This window comes from Ambystoma mexicanum, chromosome 4q (genome assembly GCF_040938575.1).
Source record: "Ambystoma mexicanum isolate Mex_15411 chromosome 4q, UKY_AmexF1_1, whole genome shotgun sequence".
Taxonomy (NCBI): Eukaryota; Metazoa; Chordata; class Amphibia; order Caudata; family Ambystomatidae; genus Ambystoma; species Ambystoma mexicanum.
Window position 1 is genome coordinate 1,005,366,517 of NC_090928.1, and position 16,565 is coordinate 1,005,383,081.

The 16,565-nt window shown below is 44.8% G+C and overlaps 1 protein-coding gene across 3 annotated transcripts in view; it reads left to right on the forward strand.

Annotated features, from left to right (window-relative positions):
• The window catches only part of KCTD3 (potassium channel tetramerization domain containing 3), a 529,442-nt gene that overhangs the window by 379,271 nt on the left and 133,606 nt on the right, over positions 1–16,565 (forward strand). The gene's annotated exons all lie outside the window — the stretch shown is intronic.

A 16,565-nucleotide genomic window follows, 5' to 3' on the forward strand; every position in this document is an offset into this window, starting at 1 on the left:
GACATATGCCAATCCTACTCATCGAAGACCAAGAGGGATCACCACCGAAGGTTGGTGTTATGGATCAAGGACGGGAAAGCCTCTGACGTGGCCTTTGGGTGCAGTTATGGCAACACTAAATGGCCACCATGCACGTTTCTGGGTCGTTTCTTTTAACCTAGAGCAACCGTCACTCTTGTGTGCGCGCGCATGCAAGAGGGTCCTTAGTTCTTACTTTTCGTTTCTGCCCTCAAGCCTGGATAGGCATTGGAGCCGTGGATGCCTCAATATTTCCGCCCCCAGCTGCTGCACCTTGATGGACGCCTGCCTGCATGCTGCACCACTTGTCCTCTGCTCGTCGCCACTTCACCGTTGCACGCCTGTGTCTGCAGTAAACTCCTAGCCGAGGGGTGGTTCTACCCTCTCGCTATTCGCCCTTCACTGCACATGGGCCACTGGCTCTGCCAAGAAGTTGTCCTGCAGCAGCAGCAAGCACCGGGCATTCAGGTTGGTCCTCATGCACTCTGACGTTGCCACAGTGCTGTACTCTGCATGACCTATTATGCCACTTTTTCAAAAGTTAAGGCGATGTACATGCAAACCCTCCCGCCTGCCCCTCTGCAGCTCTTCTCTTGGTCCTACTGCCACTTTACGTGCTACCAAATCTGAGGATGGCTGCCAGAGGAGGGGATTAGGTAGAGGGCAATCATTGGCTGGAGGCAGTGTGACCTAGAGCTCAGTGATTGGTTGTTGGGAGAAAGACAGTTCAGAAATGAAACTAAAACTGATTTTTTCTTTACCGAGGATTCCCAGCTTGACAACAGGGAATATTCATGAGCATGTGAATCCATGCCAGACCCAAGCTGGAGAGCAATAGTTAGAGATAAGTAACTTGTTCCTTTTTCTGCAGCAGGGGGCTGCACGGTGAAAGGGATCGCTCGCCTTTTACCCCCTATATTTACAGGCCCAACTGGGGCCTCTGATGTCACCTGTTGGAGGTGCGAAGATGCCTTTGCCCTGCATCAGGTCCTTCCACCAGGAATGGGGCTTCCTCCCACTACTGCTCCAGTGTCCCTTTTTATTCCCCTATTTCCACTTTCCCTGGGTCACCATATCTTCGACCCTTGCTTCCTGTCTTCTCCCAAGGAGAAGAGGCTAGGTGGGAGGGCTTGGCCCCTCTACCATGTTAAGCTTTGGCGCCTTTAGCCCCTTCTTCCTGGGGGCCGCGCCATATGTAAATGTTGGCGGTCTCTTGAGATTGCCTGGGTAGGCTTTTGTCCTCTGCATGTATGCTGCTGCCCCACATAAATGACTGTTTTCTTACCTCAACAACACCTGTAAGCCCAAACTAAGAAGATGAATTATACAAAAGGATTTTGCAAAGGTCGAATATTCTACTCTTTTCTAAGGTTTCAAAGTAATTGGATTCAGGCTGAATGTGTTTCGTGGATATTATTTCAAGCGATTCATTAAATTATAGACCTAATGCCATGCTTTTGTCATTTAATTCACTTTGCATAAGTAAGCAAATGATGTGATGTATTGAATTTGTGCTAGAGTGGCTATCCCATGCAGTCAGAAAGGATAAAGAGTAGAGAGGCATATTTGTTAAAGAAAGGACACTTGATGAGACAGGACACTATTTGGATTATTCCGTACTGCAAGGTTGGACACATCTGTTGTACTCCACCAACTCTGACTGATACTTCTTTATGCACTGAAAGACGAGTTGCTAAAGGAAAAGACGACCCAACATATATGTTGGTGTCTTCCTGAATGGGCTATGCAGATCTACACGATTTTAAGTGAAGATTTCGCAGATTTTCCCTGCATTAAAATGCCAAAGTATGGGGCGTCAGAACGAGCAGTAGTTGCGGTAGAGGCCCTTTATGGACCTGGGATCTCCTCACCTGATATAGAGCAGGTGGTGTACCGGGTGGGTATGGCTCCGCTGGTTTAGGGCGTGGGTGTTGGTAATATTGTAGAACCGTGAGAAAGTGGCGGTTAAGCTGTAGCAGGCAAGCCAATTGGAGTATATGTGCAAAACTCTTCCCTTGTATTGAGAAGAAACTCTCAAATATCACAAAGAATGGTTAGCGGAAATGAAAGGAGGGATTTATAAGCCATGGCTGGAACAGGGAACAAATAACATAGACATATTAAGTCATATGTACACATTCTTAGCAGACAAGTACAAGGGCAGAAAATTGAAAAATATAAAGGAGGTATTAGAGTTATGGAAAATGGTGAAGGATTTGGAAGATGTCCCTATAGATCCCCCTAAAATGGTGAGCAAGTTGTCCACTCCCTTCGCCCTGCTAACCACTACGCCTGCTGTTCCGAGTGCACCTGTGCCCCCACAGAGGTAGCCCAGTGGACCCCGATTGGATGTTATCTTACGTGTGCTGCATCATGATATACATATACAAATCGCACATACGTTCCTTTGCGCACTACAGCTCCCTCCCACCCGTACCGGCCCAATATCACAACCTCCCTAACCCTACAGCGTCTGCCGCTACGAGGGGCAGAGCACCGGAAGGAACTGCCACAAAACCAGTGAAAGAGTTGGTGGCCTCGTTAAGGAAGGTGGAAGGAGAATTAGCCAGATTAAAGTTGGACAGAAGAGATAGGCAACAAGTACCTTTAGGAACCAGATGAATGGAGAGCGGGTGATATTTTGTTTTTGGAATAGACAGCACTGCTATTAAGGACATGCATATAGAGGAGGAGAGGAAAAAGCAGGCCGAAAGCTTGGACTATGGTATTGTACAGCTGGATGATGAGTATGACCGTACATGAGGAGGGAGATGAGTGGGATACTGTAGATGAGGTGGAAAAAGAGAAACCAACACCTGTTATTTTCCCACGAGTAGAACATTTGTGGGGACCTCGATTATGTAATAGATATGGGCGCATTGCATTGGCTAAGAAATTGGCAACAGGGAAGAAGAGAGCGGTGATGACAGCAGCGCCACAGTTTGCATTATTACACAAGGGACCAGTGAGAGAGCAGTACATACCATGGGCCCATACGGATAAAAATCTTATAAAGGCACTCCAGTTTCTCACTGCTGGAGCGGGTAAGTGGATATATGCTTTTAAGAAGCAAACATCTGGTACGACCTTGGCTGCAGGGGATCTGAAAAGCCTATTTGTTTCAATACTTGGGGATCAGACTAATGACATATGGGTTAAAGCTGAGTACCCGGGTGTGAAGCTGGGTGACGACAATGATGACGAAGCGCACTTTAATGGCATTAGGCCCCAAGAGTGGGCGGCATTACAGCACAGACACCCAGATACGCCTGACCTTCGATCGAACATGCAGAGGACAATGTGAGATGCCGAGGATCCCGCTCAGTACATATTACACATACAGGAAATGTGGAGGGCAGAAATGGGAGATTCTTGGGACCGAGCAATGCCATTCTTTTATTTTGTTATGAAACAGGGACTTCCAAAAGAGGCACAGAAACCCCTTGACAAGATAGTGGGGATTGAGGCAAAAGACTGGGTGGAAATTCAGTCTATTATTGTATATCATTGCAAACAGTTGAAAGAAAAGGAGAAGGAAGCAGCGCAATGAGCGCAAATGGAGGAAGCAAAACTGGTACAGAAGAAGTTAGCTTTGGAAGGGGCTGTAGCGACAGTACAAAGAGAAGAACTGGTAGAGCCCAGGGCGGTTTAGGCGGGCGTGCTGTGTGGGGGAGGTAAAAATGATTGGGCAGGTGGGTATCGGTCTCAGTATCAAGGAGCGTTTATGGGGGACTTTCAGAGGGGTGGGGGAGGTTTCAGGGGTTTAGGGCGGGCAAGCTGGTTTTCAGAGGAATGGGACCATGAGGAGGAGGACGAGGAGGAGGAGCAATGTTGGACATGCGGGCGAATGGGCCATTTTTCAAGAGAATGCAGAAGTAGGCAAACGTTTGCTTACCCCCAACAGATGTATCCCTATTCTAAGGGATGTCCAGTCCCATACCCTCAATCTTACGGACAGCCACACCCGGCAGTTCCCTATAGTGCACCATTGCCTGCTGTACTGCTTGCTCCCTGGCTGTCACTTCCGCAGTTATCAGTCCCAGGCTCCAGTAACATGCCGCCGTACATGCCACCATACATAGTGCATCAAGGACAACAGCAGGGCCCTCAGATACAGAACAGTAACGCAGTACCTAATGCACAATGACGCACTATCAGGGGGCCACAGTGGTTGGGGGGAATCCGCTTGTTTTTCTGGGAACTAACACATACCCAGATTAGGACAGCCCACAGACAGCCTTAGCATGCCCAGTCCTATCGATCGCTGCCGACCCAGAAGAGGAACCCTTGATGGGCATGGCAATAGGCAATAAACCATTCATTTTTATGGTGGACATTGGTGCAATCAAACCGTGCATTAGGGGGGAGGATTCCTTTGTCAGGTAAGGTAATGGATATGCACAGCTTCTCTGGGGCAGTACAATCAGTTCTATTCACAGAAAATTAACCGTTAACATGGGGGAAGAGAGGTGTGGGCTGCATTGTTATATTCTACTACAACCCTGCTCAATTTGTTGGGTAGGGACATCTTGAGTAAGCTCAACATGATCATCTCATACATTGAAAGAGGTGTGGTGTGGTCGATGCCTGATATGTGTACCGTGAGGGTAATCTTGACTATGCACGCATTGGGCATTGATTCAGCAGCGAGAGGAATAATGGTGGCCCCTGATTTGTCCATATATGGCATTGCAATTCTTCTTAGTGCAGTGCCAAAGGTTGCCAACAAGTACTGGTGAGTACCCTCCAAATTTCTGTTCAGGCTAGCCCAACCCCAAGAAGTAGTTGCAGGAACAATTATCATGCTTGACATAGAAGGAGGTGTGGTGTCAAACGACAGGATCTTGTTAAAAGCAGTTGATTCTGATAATGGGGAGTAGCGCACAATTTTGTGTATTGATCCTACTTGACCATTGAAAGATGTTTCCGATGAGGACTTTTTCGAGAATAAAGATAATGATGGGGATATAATATTGGACGTATGCACCCCCTGTAAAATACTGATACAATGCAGGCATGTTTCATGTTCCTTATTACTTGTAGGGAATGCCCACTCTTTTGTTTCAGAAGATTTGTCTCAAGTGCCAGACAAGCTGTGGACGAATAACCTGCATGACATATGGCTCTTACGGAGTTTTGCACCAATAAGCATAATATTAAAAACAGGCACTGTTACCCAGAGTTAAAAAGTACCCTTTATTGAAGGTTGCACAGGAGGCAATTTATGACACGAAAGTGGCTCTTTTACATCAGGGTATTCTAGTACCACCCAATTCTCTGTGTAAAACGGTTATTTACCCAGTGAAGAAATCAAAGGAGGCTAGTCGGAGGATTATTCAGGACTTGCGCCCTCTCAATGATGTAGTGCAATCAGATTTTCCTGTGGTTCCAAACCCTACTACAATTTTGTGTAATATACCTGTTTAGGCAACCCATTTTACTGTGGTGGATCTGCAGAATGCCTTTTTCTTAGTCCCTTTACTTCCAGACTCTCAATACCTCACAGCGTTTACGTTTGCCGGGAGCCGATTCCAATACACTAGACTTCCTCAAGGGTACTGTGAGTCCCCAAGCATTTTCAATCGCGTTTTACATGAGGGCTTAGGGAATGTTCAAGTCCCCAGCACTATTATCCAATATGTGGATGATCCATTGGTGTGTAGCACTACTGAACAACAGTGTAGAGAGGAATCCATTGCCTTGTTACAATTGTTAGCTGGCAAATGATATAAGGTGGATAGGGCAAAGTTGCAGTATTGCCAGCATGAGGTATTGTATTGGGGTCATTTGATTTCAGTGAATGGTAAAAAAGTTACTCCAGAACGTGCTGCAGTGATGCGCGCTACTCATCAGCCAGTGACGGTTCGAGATATGCAAATATCCATGGCCTTTGTAATTACTGTATAGCATGGATTTTTGATTATACATCATACACTCAACCACTGATACTTTTTAAAGTTATTACTATGAGACACACATGTCTTTTTGCATCTGCACCATCCTACCAAGGAAAGCATTGCCTTGCAAACATATAGGAGAGACACAAGATCAAGTAATACCTTCTTGCTTATTTGCCCTAAGGTTAAGAGAACAAGAGGGAGTGGTCATTCTTTTCCAGTCTAGGCAGCTAGTGCCTGGAATGTACTCCCTGTGGGTCTACGAAGAGATAGTAATCTCTTCACGTTCCGCAAACGATTGAAGACATTGCTCTTCAATTGTAACACCCTCAGTCGTGATTAGGATTCCAGGTCAGCAGTGTCTGTCTTATGTCTGTCTCTTTTTGTGTGCCCTGATGCCTGTGTCCTGTGGCACATAATAAATAAATAAATAAATAAAATAAATACTGCTTCAGGCCCTCAAAGAAGCACAACGGATAAAAAATATTATTATTTGAACTGATAAGATGGTTATCAGTTTCCACGAGTTGAAAAATGTTATCTCACTGCTTCTGTTTTAGCAACCACTGATTACACTAAAGAGTAATCTTTTTTCACACTCTAATGGCCAGATGATGACAGCAGTTTTGACACAACACAGTACTACGAGCTATAAACCTTTAGTGTACTATTGTGGCATGCTGGACTGTTATGCAATGACAGTTTCTCTGTGAACAACCATTGGTTGCATGTGCCTTTGCCATTGAGAAGTCGGCCACCATTGTTATGGGATGTTCGCAGACCCTGTATGTTGAACATGCAGTATTTGCGACATTGGAGAGGTCCAAATCCACATTGACTACACAAAGGGTCTCTGCATATGAGGTAATTCTTTCAAGCCCATCCATTCACATTGTTCGTTGCAAAACCGTGAACCCGGCTCCCTTTTTAAGAGAAACCATTACTGAAGATGATGAGGTGCATGATTGTGTCAATTGTGTCACTTATGAGGGCCTTGAGGATGACCTTCCTAAAGCATGTAACTCTGCTTTGATGATGGAGAGGTATTCTTTGTTGATGGGTCGTCAACTATCAGTAGGCAGGTCAGCAACATACTGGTGCAGCAGTGGTTTGATTGGTTGACGGAGTACGAGGATTTTGTGCAGCGAAGATTACCAGGCCATTATTCAGTACAGGCAGCAGAACTAATGGCCCTTATTGAAGCACTTGTGGCAGCGCAAGGTTGCCAATTAACAAGTTATTCTGACTCGGCCTATGATACAACCACTATTCATTCAAGGTTGTCGAGATGGATGAGGAGCAGGTTTTGCAGGGTGGATGGGTCCCCAGTGCAGCACGCAGCACTTTTGGATCAGTTGATTCATGTCCTTTCACAGCCCACACTTGCCACAGTCGTTACTTTTGCCACCCATACAAGTGGCAGATATTTCGTCTTCCTTGGGAACAAAGCAACAGACACAGCAGCAAAACTGGTATCGTACTTGCCAGTACCAGACATTGCTGAGCATCCAGCGCTTGCTGATATGCAGTTGAAAGTACAGGTATCATATACTGCCCATCACTGAAATAATTTAAATCCAAGGTCATGCACCGCATAGTCAGAAGTTGTTATGGCAGAGAAGGGAGTGTGCACATTCTGAAACTGATTTGGTCTGGAGACAGACTATGGAAAGGTAGTGATGATCAACTGCAGTACCGCGCCCATGTGCCCAAACAGCACATCGCTGAAGATATGCAGGAAGATTGGTATGTGCCCAACATTCAGGAACTACTGTCCATGTTTACGTCCAGTTGTATTGTCTGTCAGACATATATCGCTGGGAAAACCTTGAAAACCTTGCAAGGCACATTAACCCTCCCAATCGGCCCTTTTTGAGAACTTCATATAGATTTTGCAGATATGGGTAAAAGCTGCAATACTTTCTGTTACCTTTCTGTTACCTTATAGTTACGCACACCTGACTACCATTACACTTCCCCACACGGATGAAAGGTGGGGCACGAGAGCACACTCTGAACGAGGTAAGACACTTGAGGAAACAGCAGTTCCAAGATGGCAGTTTAACACCCGGAGAAAGACGGCGAAACCAAAGGAGATCACAAAGAGGGAAGTTTCCTTGACCTTTTCGACAAGGAACCAATACTTTCACAAAACCTCGAGAATAGAAAGCGTAAGACCAGGAAACCAGGCTTAAGAATCCTGCATTGTGTGTCGGAGGTACCCTGGACCCTTGTGCGTCATTAATCAAGTAGGGGAGAATTGCCTGCTGCTCTGGTACTGTCCTTGGCTACTACAACAAAGCAGCACCAGTGAAATCAACACAGCCGGTGAGGTGGGGAGACCGATAAGATACCGGTCTGTGTTGAACCCAAGGTTGCAAGGGGCAACATTGTATGATGAGCGCTGAAGTGAACAATGTATGAAACACAAGTGATAACCACTGTGGGCAAAATAGAACAATAGATGAGTGATTGAACTTTAAAACCAAGATATGATACCTTTGACAGAGTGGTCCGGCACTGTGTGCATGCTAATTCGAAGGTCTCTGTTAGGTATCCAACTGAGAGGTGGCAAAAGCAAAACAGTGGCAAAGGATTGTGAATCGAAGTGGTCCTGCAATGGGTCAAGCAAAATCCTGTGCACAATCTAAAGTCTTCGATGTTGATACCGCCAAGAAAGTTGATGAAAAGTAGATAAAGTTATCCGAGCTCGAACAAGGAGATTAATTGAAAGCTTTGGGTTAAAGCAAGTTTGTGTTAGAGTGAATTAAATTGGTCGAAGCCTGGCGGAGGGAGACTGATTGAACATTGTGTTAAAACGGATCTGATCCCAGCTGAGGGCGTTCCGGGGTGAAACTTGAATCACCTGAGAAATTGAATACATGAAAATCCTACGAGCATTGTGTGAAAGGGTATCTGAGTCCAGCTGAGGGGGATCCAAGGTGATAGTGAATCACCTGAGAAATTGAGCATGTGTGAAATCCTTAGAAGAAAAGATTGTACTGTTTGTCGCATCAGGCCCTCTGAAAGAAGAGACTTTGAAAGGTAAAGAGACTTGGGCAGGGACGGCGCTGATGCTAATGTTTGAACTGCACCCTCATGCTAGAGAAGCCAGAGACTGTGCTAAGATCGAGTGTATCGCCTTGTCCTGTGCTGAGGAAGGGAAGCCAACGGCCTGAATATCCTGACATATAATTTCTTGAACACTTCTTTCTTTTACATAACCTTGTTTCCCACACTATTTTTATTTAGAGGTAAGGATTGGCAATAGTTATTTTTTGTATAAGCCCAATTGTTTTGACAACACACCACTAGGACTGCGTTATTATTATTTGATGGCCATAGCTTGCTCCCATCTTTAGATTTAGGATTAGATAGGCGTTTTTCAAACCCTTTTCAAAGTTCAATAAACACCCTTGAACTGTGGTCACTTGTGTCTGTCTTACTGTTGGTACCATGCCTTCCTTACACAGTCTCTCCTATTTCTCCTCTTTCACTCTCCGTGCCACGCCTCTGATGTTTCTAACCTCCTTGCAACCTTTCGTCACCCTCCCTCCGTCCCTCCCTCCTTCTATTACTCCACCTCCTGCTTACCCGCCTCCACTCTTGGCAACCTCCTCACTGCTCCAAATCGCCACCTCCTCCGAACTGTAAGATTTTGGGACTCTATATATTTGGGCAGTCCAACAGATGGGCCTGTCACTGCAACCTGCACTCAGCTGTGTCCATGAATCGGCAGAGCACAGGGACTGGTTGTCTGAATTTGACCCTGTTTCCTCAGCTGTTTATAAATATTTACCCCAGTGCTACTTGGGATTGCGGACCAGACCCTTAAAAGAGCAATCCATCATCTTGTTTGGCAGATCAGCAGTGTTATCGTTGTGGGACAACCCTGAGACTCCTTGTTATCTGCATGTATGTTCTCTGCATCCTCAAACACTCTGATTTCAGGTTTGTGGGTGTGCATGTTCTGCTTGGCTTTCTGATTGGCAACTGACTAGTAACTTCTTTGATCAAACCAATCTTGGATATTCTTTGTTCTCAAACTCCCCGGAGCCATGCTCTTTCCTTTATTGGTTTGGTATTTTGTTGTGAGGTGTTTTTCAGTCAATCACCTGTGCTAAGTGCTTAAGTTTGATTTGTGTTTTGTAGATATGTCGCAGGTCAGATTCTGTAGTACTGGTCTGCTTCCTTGACATACGTTCTTGAGCAGCGTCCTTGCCATTAGTTGTCCCCCGAGAGTTATAAGGGGCATGTGCAGATATAAGGGCTACTCCTTGCTTCTTATTTTAAGGCCTGATTATGCCAGGTATGTTCCATATGTTTAAGTGGCAGATTATATGAGGTAGGGGCTGTAGGGGATAGCTTATCTATGCAGGGTTAATATGGACTAGGAATGGTTTCTAGGTAAAAAAAGAGTGTATTTCCAGTGAGTAACTAGCGTTGACTGCTGGAGTGGATTTCCTGTGGTTGGTAATGGACTGGGGAGCCTGCAGATCCTCCACATACCTCCTCTGGAAGCTATATCCCGGAATGGAATTTGGCACCCGGCCCCCATGGTCACCCTGGTCCTATCATCTATCCTAAAATATGGCACTTTGTTACAGCAGACATCCATCACATGAAGAAACATTGGGCCTTGTTCCGACTCTGCCGGTCCGGAAAGAAAGTGCCAGTATTTCCATATCTCAGAACATTTCCAGACTGACAGAGTACAAGTTAGCCAGTGGGGTTTTACTGATTTACCTCCAGTGAAAAGCTGGAGGTAAATCATGCCCCCAACGGCAAAAGAATGCTTATATTACTGGTACCGGTATTACAGATTCTGTAATACGGGCAATCCCCTCCATCGAGTCACATGGTATTCCATGGAATGGAGAAGGACGACCGTTGCCGGCACCTGGAATATCCCATAATACTAGGATATCAGTTGCCGGCACTGGTAGGTCCATTTGCCAGTATCCTGGGGGATTTACCGCCAGGATACCGCCAAACTCAGGATGATCCCCATTGTAATGTACTGTAGATGAGTGCCTTTTCAAATGTTTGTCTTTTGAAACAAACCAGACAACTTTACCTTTAAGAAAATGAGTCCTATCATCTTTAAAATGCACTTATGTAAACATTTTAAAGCATAGAAGGTGAACCTGATGGTTGTATGGCTGTGATAATCATGCCAGCCCGCCACACTCAGTGATGCGGTATTGTAATGTAATATGGCATTTGTATAGAGCTTATTGCCATTGGTATGGCCTGAAAGCCTTGTAGGTGAACGCCCTTGGAAGTCCAAAGTCTGAGGTATGCGGGATTAGTCCAAGGAATTTAGAATGCGTGTGTGTATTTATGCCAGTACCAAGGTAGGTAGAGGTGGCTAAGTCCCTGCTAGCGACCCATGTAGGACTGGCTTGTGCTGTGAAGGCTGTCGGCAGAGTATGTTATGTTATTGGGACTTGTACTGCGCACCGCTGCCATTTTTCATGGCCCCAGGCGCTCAGGCTGATCGGAAAAGAAAGGGGGTTGGGAAGGTTGTTGGGGTTGGAGGGAAAAACGCAAGAACGCTTTGATGTGATGATGGTAGCTTCAGTTCGGAAAAGATGGTCACTGTGTGCTGGTATGATTTTGGTAGATTGACATTTGAATGCTGTATGCGGATATTTCCTTGTGTGATGGGTGTTTTAAAGAGATGGTAGAGTGTTTATAGTTTAGGTGTTTCGTGTCTGTGATTTGTGTCAAGTTACTTGTATGTAATGGGCGGTGGATATGCTGAGTGTTAGAGAGTTATTAGTAGGGTTCAGTGGGACAGTTTGGTTTTGTTTCCGATGGGTTGGCCCTTTCGCCAAGTCTTGTTCCTGGGGTGTTTGCGGTTGACATTTGAGTGGTCCATTCTAGCTGAGTTTTATTGTATTGTGGTGGGTGGATTTTTGTCGATCCAAGGTTTTACTATAGCCTGGAGTGTTAAAGAGACACATTTTTAATAGTTTACTGAACTTCAGGTGATCCTCAGTTGTTTGTATTTCCTTTGGGAGCGAGTTCCAAGTTTCACTGCTATGCAGGAAAATGCTGTGGATCTCTGTGTAGGTTATGCAGAGCGTTTTGAAGCAGCTTTGTTTTTTGACTGGCAGCCAATTGAGCATTCTCAGTGCTGGTGTGATGTGTTATTTTCTTGTGAGTTTAAGGAGTAGTCTTGCAGCTGCGTTCTGTATTTGTTATAGCTTCCTCAACAGGTTTTCTGGCATTCCAATGTAGAGGCTGTTGGTGTAGTCTATTTTTGACTTGACGAGAGAGATGGTGAGCGTTCTGTGTGTGAAGGAGAAGGGAAGTATTTTCTTTATATTGTGTAGGTGGAACAAACATTTCTTAACAACTGCCTTTATTTGTGGTTCTAGTGGTAGCTCATTGTCCATTAGGATTCCAAGATTTTGGACCTTTCTGGACAGTGCTGGCGAGTTGCCTAGTTCGGCGGGCCATGGAATGTGCCTGTTGTTTCCCAGGTCTTTGGGTGTAATCATGGTTTTGCTTTTGTCCGGGTTGAGTTTGAGGTTGTTGGTGCTCATTATTGGTTTAGATCAATGAGGCAGTTGGTCAGTGTTGGGTTTTGCTCTTCACTGGCATCGATTTTATAGATGATTTGGATGTCTGTGTAGTTGTAGCAAGTGGGGCCGTTTATTTTGATGAGGTTGATCAGTGGAGTCATGTAAATGTTAACGAGTAACAGTGAGAGCTGTGGGGTGAAAAGACAGCCCCAGAGTGACAGATATGCAGAGGCCACGCTATGCCCCTTTTGTGATGGTGAAACTTGCTAATGTGGAGTTTCATTGAAATATAAAAGCCAGTACAACACAGTGATTTTCGACATACGGTCTAGTGAAATGGAATGAAATGGGCCTAGCCAACTCCACTAAAATGGACAGGTGCGCAAGTAAAGGGGAATCTACTTGGGAGCCTAAAACTGATGGATACGTCCAATAAATGGAAAGTAACATGGGGGCTGCAGATGCTACTTTGTGTAAACTGGGAAAAGGCACTTTGACAGTGCACGTGGAAAGAAAAGATACATTTGATACACTGCATATGGAAGATGAAAAGGAGGAATGATGCCTGACATTTAAGACACAAAGTCCAATGACAGATTAAATTCATCAGGAATAAAGAGACTTAATATTAATCAGATAAAATGACAGCCTGTAAACAGAAAGGCCTATTTCGGTTTTTGTAGAAGTGAGCACTGGTTTCCTATGTTAACTGCAGCCTATCTGTGAGTTTAAGATAGTATTAGCATATTTGACCGAATATATTTGGCTGAATGGTACATGTCACCAAATTTGGTCTGTACCAATTGGCTAATACATACCGAACATGTAAAGCATGGGTTGCAGGCGTGTCCCCCGCTCCCCATGTTCGGTGTGTATTGGCCTGGGGTGTTGCTAGGGTTGTCACCTGCTTCCTCGATATTGAAGGTGGGGGACTGAATAAAAAAGAAAAAAAAAGAAAAAGGGACCCTGCATCGTCGGATACAACCCGTGTTAGAGGGACGACTCTGATGCTGCAGGGCTGATGCGGAGCAATCGGCGAGCGAGCAGGTAAGTAAAGGTGGGGGTGGTGTATGATCATATGAAAAGTGACCGCATGCAGGCTGTTTTTTTTTCGGTCAGTTTGCCGCGGTCACTTTTCCTACGATCAAACACCCCCAATCCTTTAAGATTAATAATTAATCTACCTCTGTTCTAATATAGTACAAAAGAAAGATTGTATTTATGAACAGCAGGCATAGGTATAATACAAAATGTTACATGTAAGCACATCTTGTCAATTTAAAGCTGTATTTTCTGAAGTATTAATGCAGCCGGTGTTTTCCCCACTGAACTGAAAGGTCTGTGCCTTTAAAAATGTGAACTCAAGACCTTTGGCTGAGGACCTCCAGGAGAAGGTCTGGTTTTCAGTTATAAATACAAAGAATATACAGAGAAGTAGATACAAATTGTGGGATTTGCAATTAACACAGCCAGCAGAAATGACCTTTAAGGTCAGGTCTCCCCATTAACTGTGCATTAGTGGCCAACAGAAATGACCTTTTCAGGGCTAACTCGACCTCGAGAAATGGCTTCAGAGCCACTAATAGATGATCAAACATTGTGTATAAAACAGATTTCTGATAAGCAGATGTTCGTGTCAGGTCACCAGAACAGGCGTTCATCTTAAAATAGATGGGGGCTGGTGTGAAACTCGAGGACACTTGCAGTGCCTTGCCATTGACTAACATTGAATACACTTTCTTGAATAAAAAGTGCATCATCTGTTCTACTGAGCTCATCCCGGGTTCATAATAAAGGGGATCAGAAACCCGCCGGGACCATGTAAAAATTAATTTTGAGTGATGAACTGGAGTTATGAGAAAATTATGGTTTCGGCCTTCTCATAATTCCGAGGGAATAGAAAGTTGTTGTGATGATAGGTTATGGAAGTAAGGTTTGAATCAGGAAGGTGCAGATTTGTGACTATTTTGGCTCAAGAGTAAATAGATAAAAAATGGTAGATCCTCGCAGGAAGGGCGTGCTGAGATATTAGTATTTTCCGACTCGCCATACAATATAGAACTCAAAAATATATATGTGACAGCAATTATCTGAAAAAAAAAGGTTAGCTGCCATGTTGTTAGATTTTAAGGTCACTGAAAAAGATAAAAACCAACTTATCATTTTGGGATGATGAATCTTTTTCCTCCCTCAGCCTCCATCATTCACACCCCCTAACTCCGTGTCCTATTAGCAAGCAGGGGGCATATTGTGGGGTGGGAGAGGGAGAGAGCTGGCCAGTCCGTAGCGTGAGAATTATGATAATAATGCAGTGTCGCCAGCCAGCCTTATAAGAGATCAGTTTTCAATCTGAGAGGGATCTTTCTTTGACTTTTCTAATCTTGGAACCCTTCTTCGGAATTTTGATTTTTCCCCTCGCTTTCCCACTGTATTGCTGGAGGTAGTCTGCTTCTGAACTAGCGGAGGGACCGGAAAAGCTATCAAGGCCTTGAACATTGCAGGTGTGACAGAGACTGGGAAATCTAGAAGCTAGCTGGGCCTGCCATTTGAGGAGCAAGAGGATGTCTGGGTGCTGGGGACTACCCTTGACCGAAGCCTTTGAACAGATCTGTACTGTCCTCAGAGGAGCCCTGCTGTTTCCCTGGATGCCCCATAATCAAGGCCTCCCATGTAAGAAGATCAATCCAAATGCCAACAAAAGTATGGGGGTAATCTGCCACCCTTAATCTCCTTCTTGCATAGCAGCTATGGGGGTGGAACTGGGCAGAACTGTGGCACATTTTATTATATCTAACTCAGATTAATTCCAAATGAGAAAATCACCCTATACATTTAAATTTAATTTAAAAAAGGAACTGCCTGCCTTAATCCTTTGCATTAAATTGTGGGGATGGGGGAAGCTGTGTAGATCCTTAGCGCATTGAATTGAAGTTAAGTCAATTAATTCCTATATAGAAAATCACGGGATGAGTGTTGGTAGACTTCGAAAGTAACAAAGTTCATGCCCAGTGTGTTACACCAAGTATAGACAATAAAGTACTTGGGTGACTTTCCCTTTTGGAAACCCCTATCTTCTGTACAGAAGGGGGGTGTCCATAATCCAAAAATAAGGAACCCTAAAACGCTGCCATTCAAGTGAATGTAAAGTGTACACAACATTTCCCATTTATTTACTTGCATCCCAAATCAGAATTCCAAAACATTGCATTTTACCTAAATAAAAAAAGGGCAAAATTGTTTTCCATTGTGTTCCCACTCCCTGTACCTTGCCTTCAGATCAGAGGGGTCATATCTAATTGATGCGTGGAGGGTGGGGGTTGCTGGGAGAAAGGAGTATTGTGCCAAACTAAGCAATCACTGTGTGTTTTGTATTTGTCATATTGGTTAATTTGCAAGATAGCTGATGTACATTTTGACTGCCAACTTCAAAGTTTTACCTGTGTCATATCACAACCGAAAGTCCTTTAAACCTGTGTTAGTCAATTGGTGCAAGACATTTGAATTGGTGATATTCTGTAGTGCCACAGCGTTGGTGGCTGATATTTTGGTTGCTAATACATGTTGTCATACCTTAAATAAATATATATTCTTACTATACACTGGCCTGGTTACTAGCTCATTGGTGGTACAGAGGGTATTTGCTGGGGGTGGTGTGAAATAAGTTGTAGGCCTCACTAAAGTTGAATCTGTATAAGCGCTTTGGGTGTGCGTCACCTTGCTTGGAAGGAAAGGAACTCCCTGAGTTGAGAGTGACCACCTAATTAATTGCGACAGAGTATTGCGCACTGTCGGACTCCACATGTTGTTTTCCAAGGCGCTGATTTGAATGGCTGTAGCCAGATTGGGCCTCATTACGAGGTCAGCGGTAACCCTCCGGTGCTACCGCCGGATTGCCGCCAAACTTGGAACACTGTTTCCAACGCCTGATATCCCGGTGCCACCAGGATATTACAAGTCCCGGCGGCCGGGGATGTCAGGCAACGGGACTGTAAGTCCCCATTCCCGCCGAGTCCCATAGGACTCCGTGGGAATGGAGAAAGGGAAACAATATCACCGGTGATAATGGTGCCAGTGCTTCTGTGAAAACCATGCCTGCAGGGGCTGGTGCTACCAGCAG